At 38.7% G+C, this 12,069-nt stretch overlaps 1 pseudogene; it reads right to left on the bottom strand.

The window, feature by feature from the left end:
• Positions 1-4,124: 4,124 nt before the first annotated feature.
• LOC104664897 lies at positions 4,125-4,654 on the bottom strand (annotated as a pseudogene).
• Positions 4,655-12,069: the final 7,415 nt, after the last annotated feature.

Here is a 12,069-nt window from a genome sequence, read left to right as displayed (position 1 = left end):
GAGTAGAAGTTACCCTTGTGTAAGGAAAATTTACATCTATAAAGGAAATCCCCATTTAAAAGCTACCTCTCTCTCTCAGCACCAAGAAGAGAAGGATAACTAAATCACTAAAGAGTCTTATCAATAAGGTATACATGTTTTTAAACTTTTCTGTTTTTCCCATTTTAATCTGTCATTTGTTACAGAGGGTCCCATCTAAGAATTCCAAAAACACAGAAAATTCTTTTTCCTCCCCTATTACAAGTTGGGCAGTTTTTTCCAAAGCTAAACAAGTCTCACCTTACAATCCAAAAATCACATTCCTAAGTATTTGGACAACTACTTTGATGTTATTTCTAAATAAAAGCTACCATGCAATTATTTTCAGAAGCTCTATTCATAATGACCAAAGGAAAAAGAGAATCAGAAAGTCTTATAGTAGATGACTGTGTGGGAATCCACTCAGACATCAAGAGTTCTTATAAAGATTATTTAAATGAAAACATTTGAGATACTGAAGATAAAGGAAGAAATCTTACCAGAACCTACTTTACCAATTAAAGCAGAGCTCCCAGAAAAATACAGCTGCCATTAACTCCATCCAAGGAGTTTCTTGCAAATTCAGCTGCCATGAAGACAGTGTACTCTTTCCCATTAGCATTGATAAATGAAAATGAAATCCTAAGCTCCCAACTGACTGAACAGACGAACTCTTGGCTGAGGGAACCCCAGAGTAACTTTCAAAACTGAGTTCTCAGCTTGGCCAGGATGGGATGATGGGTGTCAGATACACCTCGTTATACCCCCTCATTTGCTAACCATGATGAGGCTTTCTTCCCTAAGGATTAAACAGAAACCAGCCCTTTCAAAGGCACCGCCACTGATATCAACCTCTCCTTTCTTGCCTAATAAGAGACCACCCATGACGGAGAGGTTCTGGCCTGTGTACAGAGGATGCACAGAGCGAGTTTTCATGTCCTCTGCTTCACCTTTTAATGTCAGAGGGCTGAAAACTCTACCCTGGGATTGTGCTAACACTGCCAGTTTTTGTACATGGGACCCATGAAGAAGCAAGAAACTCAATTGCACAAGCATGCATTTCTCCTTTCATAAATATTCATGACTCCTCCTAGAGTTTATTAAATATATGTTTTTGCCAATTCCACTCAGCATAAATTACTATTTCCTTTACATCTCCCTTGAAGCATCTGTTTCTGGCTTCTGGCTGGAGGCTATGCTTCCCAGTCTGTCAGAAGGACAATCCTGCAGGCTGCAACCCTTTATAGGAAATAAATCTCTCACTGGGTGTGGTGGCTCATGCCTGTAATCCCAGCACTTTGGGAGGCCAAGGCAGGTGGATCGCCAGAGGTCAGGCGTTTGAGACCAGCCTGGCCAACATGATGAAACCCTGTCTCTACTAAAAATACAAAAAATTAGCCAGGCTTGGTGGTGGGCATCTGTAATCCCAGCTAATTGGGAGGCTGAGGCAGGAGAATCGCTTGAACCCAGAAGGTGGAGGTTGCAGTGAGCTGAGATCACACCATTGCACTCCAGCCTGGGCAACAAGAGTGAAACTCCATCTCAAAATAAAATAAAATAAAATAAAAATAAAGAAATATCTCCTTTCTAAATTTGTGAATGTCATCATTCTTCTGTTGACAGCATTAAAAGGTTCAAAAAGACCTTCCATACTCTCCCACAAAAGCCCTAGAAATTGTCATTTTGTTAATCATTTTGGATGCTGAAGAACTTGTAATCCAATGAGTAGAAAAGTTGGTACCCCATTTATGGCTGTCAACCTGCCAATTCTCAGGAGTTTGTATAAGCCTAAATCTGAAAGGATCTCATCCCATTAGGATTCTTGTCTCTTTTTCTGTTGCCTTTGCCCAATGGCTCTGCCAACAGGGGTCTTTCTTTCTCCTTGGCTATATTTGGATATGGGGCTTCATCTTCTGTACCACCTTAAGGAATACCTTTTGCATGCATGACTAAGTCATTGAAAAGCCTACAGTTTCAGTAACATTTTGAGTGAGTACTCTGTGAAGCTGGGTTGGAATCTCAGGCTTCTTTGTCTGGAAGGTAACTCTTGGGCTACAAGTTTCTTATCCTAGCTTTGGTTTTGAGGCCTCTGTGTTCTCCTCTTGGGTTGGAAGTTATTCCTGGCTTTTTGTTTCATGGTGTCTCTGTGATCTTGATCTTGCTCCTTTCATGGGAACTTCTCAGTTGACTAAATTCTCCCTTCTCAAACCTCTGCTGACTATGTGTTCCACCAATATGGAGCTAATTCTGTCTACTTCCTTTCCTGTTTGCATGACTTTACTAAGAATAAGAATTATTTAGAACTTTAATGCCTCCTTTGAGAAAATTTTTATCTTCCAAACTGCCTCCTTTTAGACCTTTCCCTTCCCATTTGAGTCTCTCAACTCCCTATAATCACTGAAACTTTAGGCACCCTGCTCCATGCCTTGGAGGCTCTCAACATGCTCAAGAATCTGCAAAAGCAAACACCTGGGACTGAAAAATAAAACAGAAAAAAAATATATTTCTCAGCCTCCGTAAGATTGTATGTCAAAACAAAAGAAAATCTTACAAATCTCCAAAAGTATTAGCGAGAAAAAAGCTTTAGCCCTCATATGAAGAACGTAAAAACTTGTTCCATTTTCCAGAAACACAAGTTATAATACAAATAAAAAATGGGGCAAAGACAAAAACCAAGTCTTCTGTATAAGCTAGTGAATTTTGTATTATTGTAATCACATTAGTCAGGGTTCTCCAGAAAGGCAGAATCAATGTGATATATGTAGATAGATAGACGAGAGAAGACTCATTAGGGGAATTGGTTCACATAATTATGGAGGCTGAGAAATTCCACGATAGCCTGTCTCCAAGTTGGAGAACCAGGAAAGCGCCAAGTTGGAGAACCAGGAAAGCGTAGCATGGCTCAGTCCAGGTCCAAAGGACTCAGAGTGAGGGAAGCCAATGGTGTAACTCTCATTCTGAGGCCAAAGGCCTGAGACCCTGAAGTTCTGATGTCAAGGGCAGGAGAAGAAAGATGTTTCCATTTCAGAAGGAGATAATTCCCCTTTTCTCTTCCTTTTTGTTCTATCTGGGTTCTCAACCAATTGGATGGTGCCTGTATTCATCCATTTATACACTGCTATGAAGAAATACCTGAGTCTGAGCAATTTATAAAGAACAAAGAGGTTTAATGGGCTGACAGTTCCACATGGCTGGAGGGGCCTCACAATCATGGTGGAAGGGGAAGCAAAGACGTCCTTCTTCACATGGCAGCAACAAGGAGAAGTGCTGAGCCAAACTGGAAAAACTCCTTATAAAAACATCAGATCATGAGAACTCACTCACTATCATGAGAACAGCATGGCAGTAACCACCACCATGATTCAATCACCTCCCACTGGGTCCCTCCCACAACATGTAGGAATTATAGGAACTACAATTCAAGATGACATCTGAGTGGGGACACAGCCAAACCATATCTGTGCCCATCTACATTGGGTCAGAGTTATCTCAGTGTCTTCCAGAAGCACCCTCACACATATGCCCAGAAATTGTGTTTTACCAGCTATGTGTGTCTCTTAATCCAATCAAGTAGATGTCTAAAATTAACCATCAGAATATTTGTGCCTGATTCATGGATGAAATTTCAGGATGAAAGCTATGAAATCTCTATTTGTGTTTGTATGTCTATTAATGTGTGTTATGTATATATGATATTTTCTTAACTCAGGATAGCTTTGCAAAATTCATTTATAAAATCCTTTAAAAGTGCTCTATTCTAACTTGGCTTGGAAAAAAATAAGCATTTATAAATAAATATTCACCAAACTCCTAGAAATATAGGAACTGATCAAATGTTTTTTAAGTTAACATGATTTGGATAAAACTTAGTTAAATAAGGTTAATATAATATTTTTGGTGTAATAAAACAACTATGTCTTCAAATTTACCACTATTGAATATAAAACAAACATAAATTCCTATTCTGCTTGAGTTCTACTCAAATAAGCTAATATTATACTTACTAGAAATGTAAAATCTTAAAGCTTATAAATTTGATTCTAATTGAGTTGTCATTCTTATGAAAAACATTATTTCTTTTTTATGGTGAAAAGATATACATATATTTAGAGTTGGCCAGCTGGACTCTGTTTAGATGATCCCAATTTTCTTGCAACATCCAAAGCATCATAATCAGGAGCCAGTCGAACATATGCCTTCTTCTCTATATCAGGTCGAATCAGGATGTTGACTGTGGCCACATCCATGTCCCAGAGCTTCTTTACAGCCTGTTTGATCTGGTGCTTGTTGGCTTTAACATCCACAATGAACACAAGCATGTTGTTTTCTTCTGTCTTCTTCATGGCCGACTCAGTGGTCAGCGGAAACTTGATGATAGCATAGTGGTCAAGCTTGTTTCTCCTGGGGGTGATCTTCCGAGGATATTTGGGCTGCCTCCGGAGTTGCAGTGTCTTGGGTGAGTGACACCCTTGGGTGAGGGTGAGTCACCTCAAGGTGAGTGACATACGGATCTTCTTTTCTGTGTGTTGCTGTGGACACCTTTCAACACTGCCTCCTTGGCCTTTAAAGCTTTGGCTTTGGTTTTGGCTTTGGCTTTAGGAGGGGCAGGAACTTCCTTCTTCACTTTCGGTGCCATCTTGTGAAAAGCGAGAAACATTATTTCAAAAATGATTTGTTTACTGTAAATCTGCCTAATAGTAGTTTCCAAAATACTTTTAGTAATTTTTAACCTTAAAGTTAAGCTAAGTAAAAGATTTGCATTAGATATCTAGACAATTTATAAATAAGATACAATACTAAAACATTAATTACTGAACATAAAGAATTCACGTTTATATCCTTTTCGCTTCTTATTTTTACAGAGAGACTAAAGATATTTTGGGCCATTAATAAACATGTTTTTGTCTATCACAATGAGAAATTGTACGATGAGGAAAAACATCCCTGTAGATGTTGGGAGATGGTATACTCATACATTTTCTAACCTACTGTGGAATGCTAATATATGACAGTTTATAACTGTTTACTTGTTAGTTTTCTCTGGAAAATAAAAGATTACTTAGTATTAAAATTATAATCAATATGTGTAAATAAAACTACTCGAAGCAATAGAATAACTAGAAACAACTCTATGCAAAGCATGCAAGAAAAGTAGGGCATGTTTCACAAGTAAAGTAGGATGTATTTTTTATAAGGAAAACCTTACAAAAGATACAAATAAAAAGAGATATCTAACCTTCCCTGTGTTATATTTGTATGGGTAAAATATTATGTTTTCAGAAATTAAATTCCTGGAAATTTGTCAATGTCCTCCTTATCCATGCTTTGTGCCAGTATAGAGTTATGAGTCATAATTCCAATTATTATTTTAAATGGTGTGCCCGGTGCAGTGGCTCACACCTGTAATCCCAGCACTTTGGGAGGCCGAGGTGGGTGGATCACAAGGTCAGGAGATCAAGACCATCCTGGCTGACACGGTGAAACCCCATCTCTACTAAAAATACAAAAAATTAGCTGGGTGTGGTGGCGGGCACCTGTAGTCACAGCTACTCAGGAGGCTGAGGGAGGAGAATGGCATGAACCTGGGAGGCAGAGCTTGTCGTGAGCCGAGATCGCGCCACTGTACTCAAGCCTAGGTGACAGAGCGAGACTCTGTTTCTAAATAAATAAATAAATAAATAAATGTTGTATGCCACAGAAAAAATCGAATATCCTCGTCAACTGTGATATAATCACAGCCATTTCATACTCTTTGTCATTTAGATATTATTTCCCCCTGATGTTTTCCTGAAAGCTCCTGCGATCAGCTACAGGTCAGAATGTTCATCTCCAATACAGGACTCCCTCTGAGATTCATGGAAAAGAGTATGACAGGTACTCTGGTTAAAGACTTCTGACTGATATTGCTTAAATAACTTTAAGACCATACACTTGACTCAGTGAAGATCTCCAGAAGCCTGGTGGAGAAATTGATGGGGTCATGAGACTGCTAACCCAAGATCCAGCAAGACTGGAATTGATTACATGGCACTGAATGAACTGATGAAAATTGATTATAATTTTATAGCTTTTTAGAGCATTGCTGGTTCTTTAATGTTCTAGTTTCTGAATTTAAGAAATCTCTTTCTCTTAATCTGTTACTTACAACAATTTAGTAGATTATACTTTTGTAAACAGAAATGAAGCATTTATCTTTTTTTCCCTGCCTAATCTCTCCAGAATTTTGAAATTCTTACTGAATACTCTAATTTTCATGATGATATAGTTATTAGCAAAAGTCCAGTAAGAATCTGCTCACCTTATAACAGGACATAATTGGAAACTTTGGTTATATTATCAAGGTTTTTACTGGAATATCATATTTTGGAAGTGTACCTAAGATCAGTTATGACAAGCAATTTTAAGGAAGTAAGGTTGACTATTATGGAGACAATGCTTGCAAAGCACTGTGAGAAATGGGAAAGTTCTTCTTCAAAGATTGTAAAAAGTCACAATTTCTTACTATAAGATTGCTATCCACTATTTGTGTGTGTGTGTGTGTGTGTGTGTTCCAAATCAGTTGTCCTAGCTTGCTCCGGCATGCCTGGACAGAACTAGACAAGCCCCAGCCCATAATGTATGCCATTCCTTATTTGGAGATGCTTCCTTAACTATCCCTGGCAACTTCCTTTTCTTTCTTTGTTCTATTCCTCTTACCTAATTAAGAAAGTTTTAAACTAATAGCCAATTGGGTAAGGTGTAAAATGTGAGGTCCTATTCCAGCCAATGGTAACTGGACACAGCAGTAGGGTAGACACATCAAGTTACAAGTAACTCTGTCTCCTTTGTTCAGTGTGCTCTTGTGGCTGGACAGCTATTGAGTAGCACCCTTTCTGCAGAAAGTAAATCTCGCCTTGCTAAGAGATTATTTGTTCCTATGTTCATTCTTTTTTTTTTTTGGAACACCAAAAACTTCATTCCCAACAGCACTCTGAGAAAATTCAGCCTGATACTTACATTATAGGGTTCACAGCCTTACAGGTTAGTAAAGAAGGTCATTTCCTGGTAGGTCCAGGAATTTAGGGATATTTTGGGGGCCTCAAGAAGAGAGGAATTCACACAAAGCTATAAGGACTGCAGCTGAAATTTGATAGTATGTTCTTAGCTTGGCTTTTAGCCTGAATAAGGTCTTTAAAAGTCAAATCTGAGATTCTGTATGAAAATTTCCAGCAAATAAACTTGAAAGCACCTATGTGGCCATCTCCTGTTCTTGCTGCACTTACATAAATAATCAAGCAAAATCTAACAAAACTATACTTAATTTTAAAACAAGAATAGTCTTACTTTGATTATGATCAAAAATGATGGTTACTACAGAGAGAAATTTTATGTTTCAATGGAAAACTATAACTTGGCTGGGCATGGTGGCACATGCCTATAATTCCAGCACTTTGGGAGGCCAGGAGTTCAAGATCAGCCTGGGCAACATGTTGGAAACCCCGTCTCTACCAAAAATATAGAAATTAGATGGGCACGATGATACGTGCCTGTAGTCCCAGCTAATCAGGAGGCTGAGGAGGGAGGATCACTTGCACAAAGGAGGTAGAGGTTACAGTGAGCTGAGATTGTTGCACCTTTGCACTCCAGCCTGGGCAACAGAGCCAGACCCTGTCTCAAAAAAAAATTTTTTTTTAAGGAAAGCTATAGCTATTGTGGGTTATCAGATTCTAGTCTTGTTTCTTGTTTTTGGGCTATTTTTACCTCTTTGTAAACTGGATCCTGCCATCTGATGAATTTTGTCCCACAATGATACTTGTGGAATAAGAAGCCAAGTATTGTCTCTCCTACTAATGTATCTGTTGTCAGTTAATTTGAAGATCTCCAACCCTGGAACAAAGTTAGAAGAGGAAGGTTTTCTCCCCAAAATGCGTAACCAAACTGTGGTACATTCATGCAATGGAATACTATTTAGCCATAGAAAGGAACAAGCTATCAACTCACACAAAGACATGAGTGAATCTTGTATGCACATTGCTAAGTGGAAGAAGACAGTCTGAGGAGAATACACACAGTGTGACCTCACTTAATGAGACACTGCAGAAGGCAAACTACACAGATGGGAAACCATTGGCTCCATGGGGTGGGGGTTTGAAGCATTCCATATGATACTTTAATAATGGGATACCTACCACAATGCATTGGTCAAAACATGCAGAATTTTACAACCAAATGGGTAAATCAAATTCTATTCAAATTAAATAAAATTACTCAGGATGTGGAGTATCCCAGGACAGAATACATCATGTGAAAAATAATTTAACTATGCTACAAATTACTATGGTTTGGATGTTGTTTGTCCCTGCAAAAACTTGGGTTGAAATTTGACCCCCAATGTGGCAGTGTGGGACGGTGGGGCCTAGTGGAAAGTGTTTGGGTCATGGGGACGGATCCCTCATGAACAGATTAATGTCCTCCGTGGGGATGAGTGAGTTCTGCTCTCACAGGAATGGATTAATTCCTGCAGGAGTAGGTAGTTAACAAGAGTCTGGGTTCCTTGGCTTCCCTCTTGCTTTCGTTCTTGCTATGTGATCTCTGGTGCACCCCTTGCTCCCCTTCCACTTTCCACCATGAGGTGAAAAAGACTGAGACGCCACCAGATGCAACTGCCCAATCTCAGACATTCCAGCCACCAGTATTGTGAGCCAAAAGGACCTTTTTTACTTATAAATTACCCAGCCTCAGGTATTCTGTTACAGAAGCACAAAACAGACAAAGACACAAATGTAGGAAAAAACTCACTGAAGGTATAGGGAAAATGGTGTTGACCTAAGTCACTTTGAAAGTGAATAGAATCCATATGCTGAAGGCAAATGAACTATACTTCATCACTGGATTCTATTTTATAAAGTTCTTTCCAACAGAAGCAATTATGAACAATTGTAAAACCACAGTATCTGTATCTGGAATAAAACAATGACTTACATAAGTCGCAGATGGTAGGAACCAGGTCTCTCACTGTTGAAGTGGGAGGTTACAAATTAGCAAGGGGAGAAGGCTAGAATGATTCATGTGATAGTAGATCAGAGGTGGAGACATGAACGTAAACTTATGTTTAGTTTAATATAGATTACCTATAACTATAGCTGAAAGTAATTATCTAGGTGTCTGTATTTGTATACACAGGTGAATAAGAAAACGGAATTGCATAGAAATCTCCTTTGCAAAAGAATTCCAAGTAATTGATGTAGACACTCAGCCATCAATAATGTGGAGCCAACTCCTCACTCCATAAGTGTGGGCTCTGCACAGTGACTTGCTCCAAAAGAACACATGCATTATGGGCAAGGAGGAAAAATAACTTTACAGTGGAGAAACTTGACAAACAGTAGCTCTTCCAAATTATCCAAGTGAACATCAAAGGTGACAGTTCACCTTGAGAACATGCAGTGACAATGGGGGACATTCTAAAAAATTCCTGACCAATCCTCCTCAGTACTATCAAGGTCATCATGACATGGAAAGCCTGACACACTGTCACAGCCAGGAAGAGCCTACAGGGACATGATGACTACATGTCATGCGGGATCCTGGATGGGATCCTGGGTCAGAGTAAGACAGAACCAAGGGCATCCAAATGAAATATGAACTTCAGTTAATCATAGTCTATCAGTATTGGTTCATTAACTATGACAAATTATGTAAGATATTAATAAGCCATGTGAGACACACTGATAGAAGATGTTAATAAGAGATGAAACTAGGTTGTAGCTACATGGGAAATCTCTGCATTTTTTGGGGGGGCAATTTCTGAGTAAGTAAAAAAAAGATGTAAAATAAAACCTTATTGAAAACAGTTATATTTTTTGAACACTTCCTTGTTTAATTATTTATACCATGAATTACTAGTAATTGACATTGTTAACTAGTCCTGTTTTTTTTAGATAAGAGCATTTATGACACAAAAAATTAAACAGTGCAGATTGATATATAAATCAGAACAAATGCTCTTTACATGTTTTCTATTAGAGTAGTCACACATATGTGTAAACTTAATTATCATATTTTTTTCTTGTGCTGTGGTTGTGTCCTGGGTTCATTCTCTAAAACGCTGTTCGCCTTAGACCAGGAAAAAAAAATAACCTTACAGATTCTGTTTCAATTCATGGCTAAATATTTTCAAAACAGTGACTTTGTAAAAATATGTTCCAATGGAAAATTGATTCATTGTGATGGGATCACTTATTCCAAAGACTTCTTGTCTTTATTTCGTGTCCATGGCTACCTTTTAGCCATAATACAACAGAATCAAATATTAGCCACTGGGAAAAAATAAGAAAGTATGTGGAGAGAACTTATGACCATGATGATTCAATGTTTTACCACAATGCTTTCTAAAACAGAAGAGTGTAAAAGGATATTCAAAGTCAATTTCCTCAGTGAGGCTTTGCAGAAAATGAGGAAAGTAGAGAAACAAAAATGGCAGGACATTCTACAGGTGATTTTAGATGTTACTATGTTTTACGGGAAAAAATACTTTTACCTTTTAAAGAATCAGAAAGAATTATTGGAAACCCAAACTCTGGAATGTTTGCAAATTTAGTTGAGCTTCTGTGTAATTATGTCTATATAGCTAGCCACAAAGTTGATGATTTTTTAAAAATCTGTGCCTTATTTGTGTAATAAAATACACAATGAATAATTAATGCTCGTAGGAAAACATGTTAGACCTTGTGAAAGGAAAATCAATCTTGGGGACCCAAAATCACTAAACTAAAGGGAAAAATCAAGCTGGGAACTGCTGAGGGCAAATCTGCCTCCCATTCTATCCAAACTCACCCATCTGCTCACTGAGAGAAATGCATATCTGATTGCCTCATTTGAAGACAGTAATCAGCAACGCAAAAGGATGAAACCATTTGTCTCTTACCTACCTATGACCTGGAAGCCCCCTGTCTGGCCTTCTCAATTTTCTGGACTGAACCAATGTACATCTTACACATACTGATTGATGTCTCATGTCTCCCTAAAATGTATACAACCGAGCTGAGCCCCTGCCACCTTGGGCCCGTGTTGTCAGGACCTCCTGAGGATGCATCACAGGCATGCATCCTCAAGCTTGGCAAAACACACTTTCTAAAAAATCTGAGCACTGTCTCAGATTTTCAGGGTTCACACATGTAATGTAGGATGTCAATGTTTATAAAACAGACATTATTCTATCTACTATTACAAATATGCTGCCAATTAACCTTAGACTTTCTCAACAAAATAAAAAATGTTGATAAGGTACAAATAATATATTTAAACTTAAATAATGTTGCCAGTTTTAATATGGCTACTTTTCAATTTTTCAATACTATTTTTTACTACTTTAACACTGTAAGAAAAATTAGTAATTAAAACATGAATAAAAGTGTTTACAGCGGGGTGCGCGTTTCCTCCAGCCTCTGCCCATCCCAGCTTTCATCCCAACTGTCCTGATGGTGGCTCTAAGCATTGCTCCTTTCTCTGTACCAAGATCTCTCCCCAGAAACAAACCCAAATTTTACCATATGTTATGGCATGCTGTGATGATGAACAGCAACGAGCAGCCAAAGCCTCAAGGCAGGGAGGCTTTTGTAAAACAAGACTTGTAGAATGTAACATGTGAAAGTTAAGCCCATAGCAGAGCTCCCTCCTCAGCACACGGGGAGCAGACAGGAAGCTTTTGCCTCACCTTCCTCAATGGCCTGCAGCCACATCTCCCCAGGTCAGTCTTAAGGACAACGAAACTCTAGTCTTCAAGGTGGACACGCTACTAGGTGCTCCAAAGCCATGGTGACCCACTCTCGGGTGGGTCCCGAGGAGAACAAAGCTCTGGTTCTAATCCTAACCCTAACCCTGTCCCAAGACTTTGACCCTGAACCTAAACCCTGGTCCCTAATTCTGATCCTTACTTTGACCTTGACACTGACCATGACCCCACCTCAAACCATACTTCTGGCCCTGACTCAGCATAATCCCTGTTGTTTTGTTTACGATCTATCTCTAGTCTTACCCTCTAGTGGTAAATAGCTGTACCCAAATGCACTT

The sequence above is a fragment of the Rhinopithecus roxellana genome, chromosome 8 (genome assembly GCF_007565055.1).
Source record: "Rhinopithecus roxellana isolate Shanxi Qingling chromosome 8, ASM756505v1, whole genome shotgun sequence".
Taxonomy (NCBI): Eukaryota; Metazoa; Chordata; class Mammalia; order Primates; family Cercopithecidae; genus Rhinopithecus; species Rhinopithecus roxellana.
Note: the sequence above shows the minus strand (reverse complement) of the source record. Positions and strands in the feature narration are given on the sequence as shown.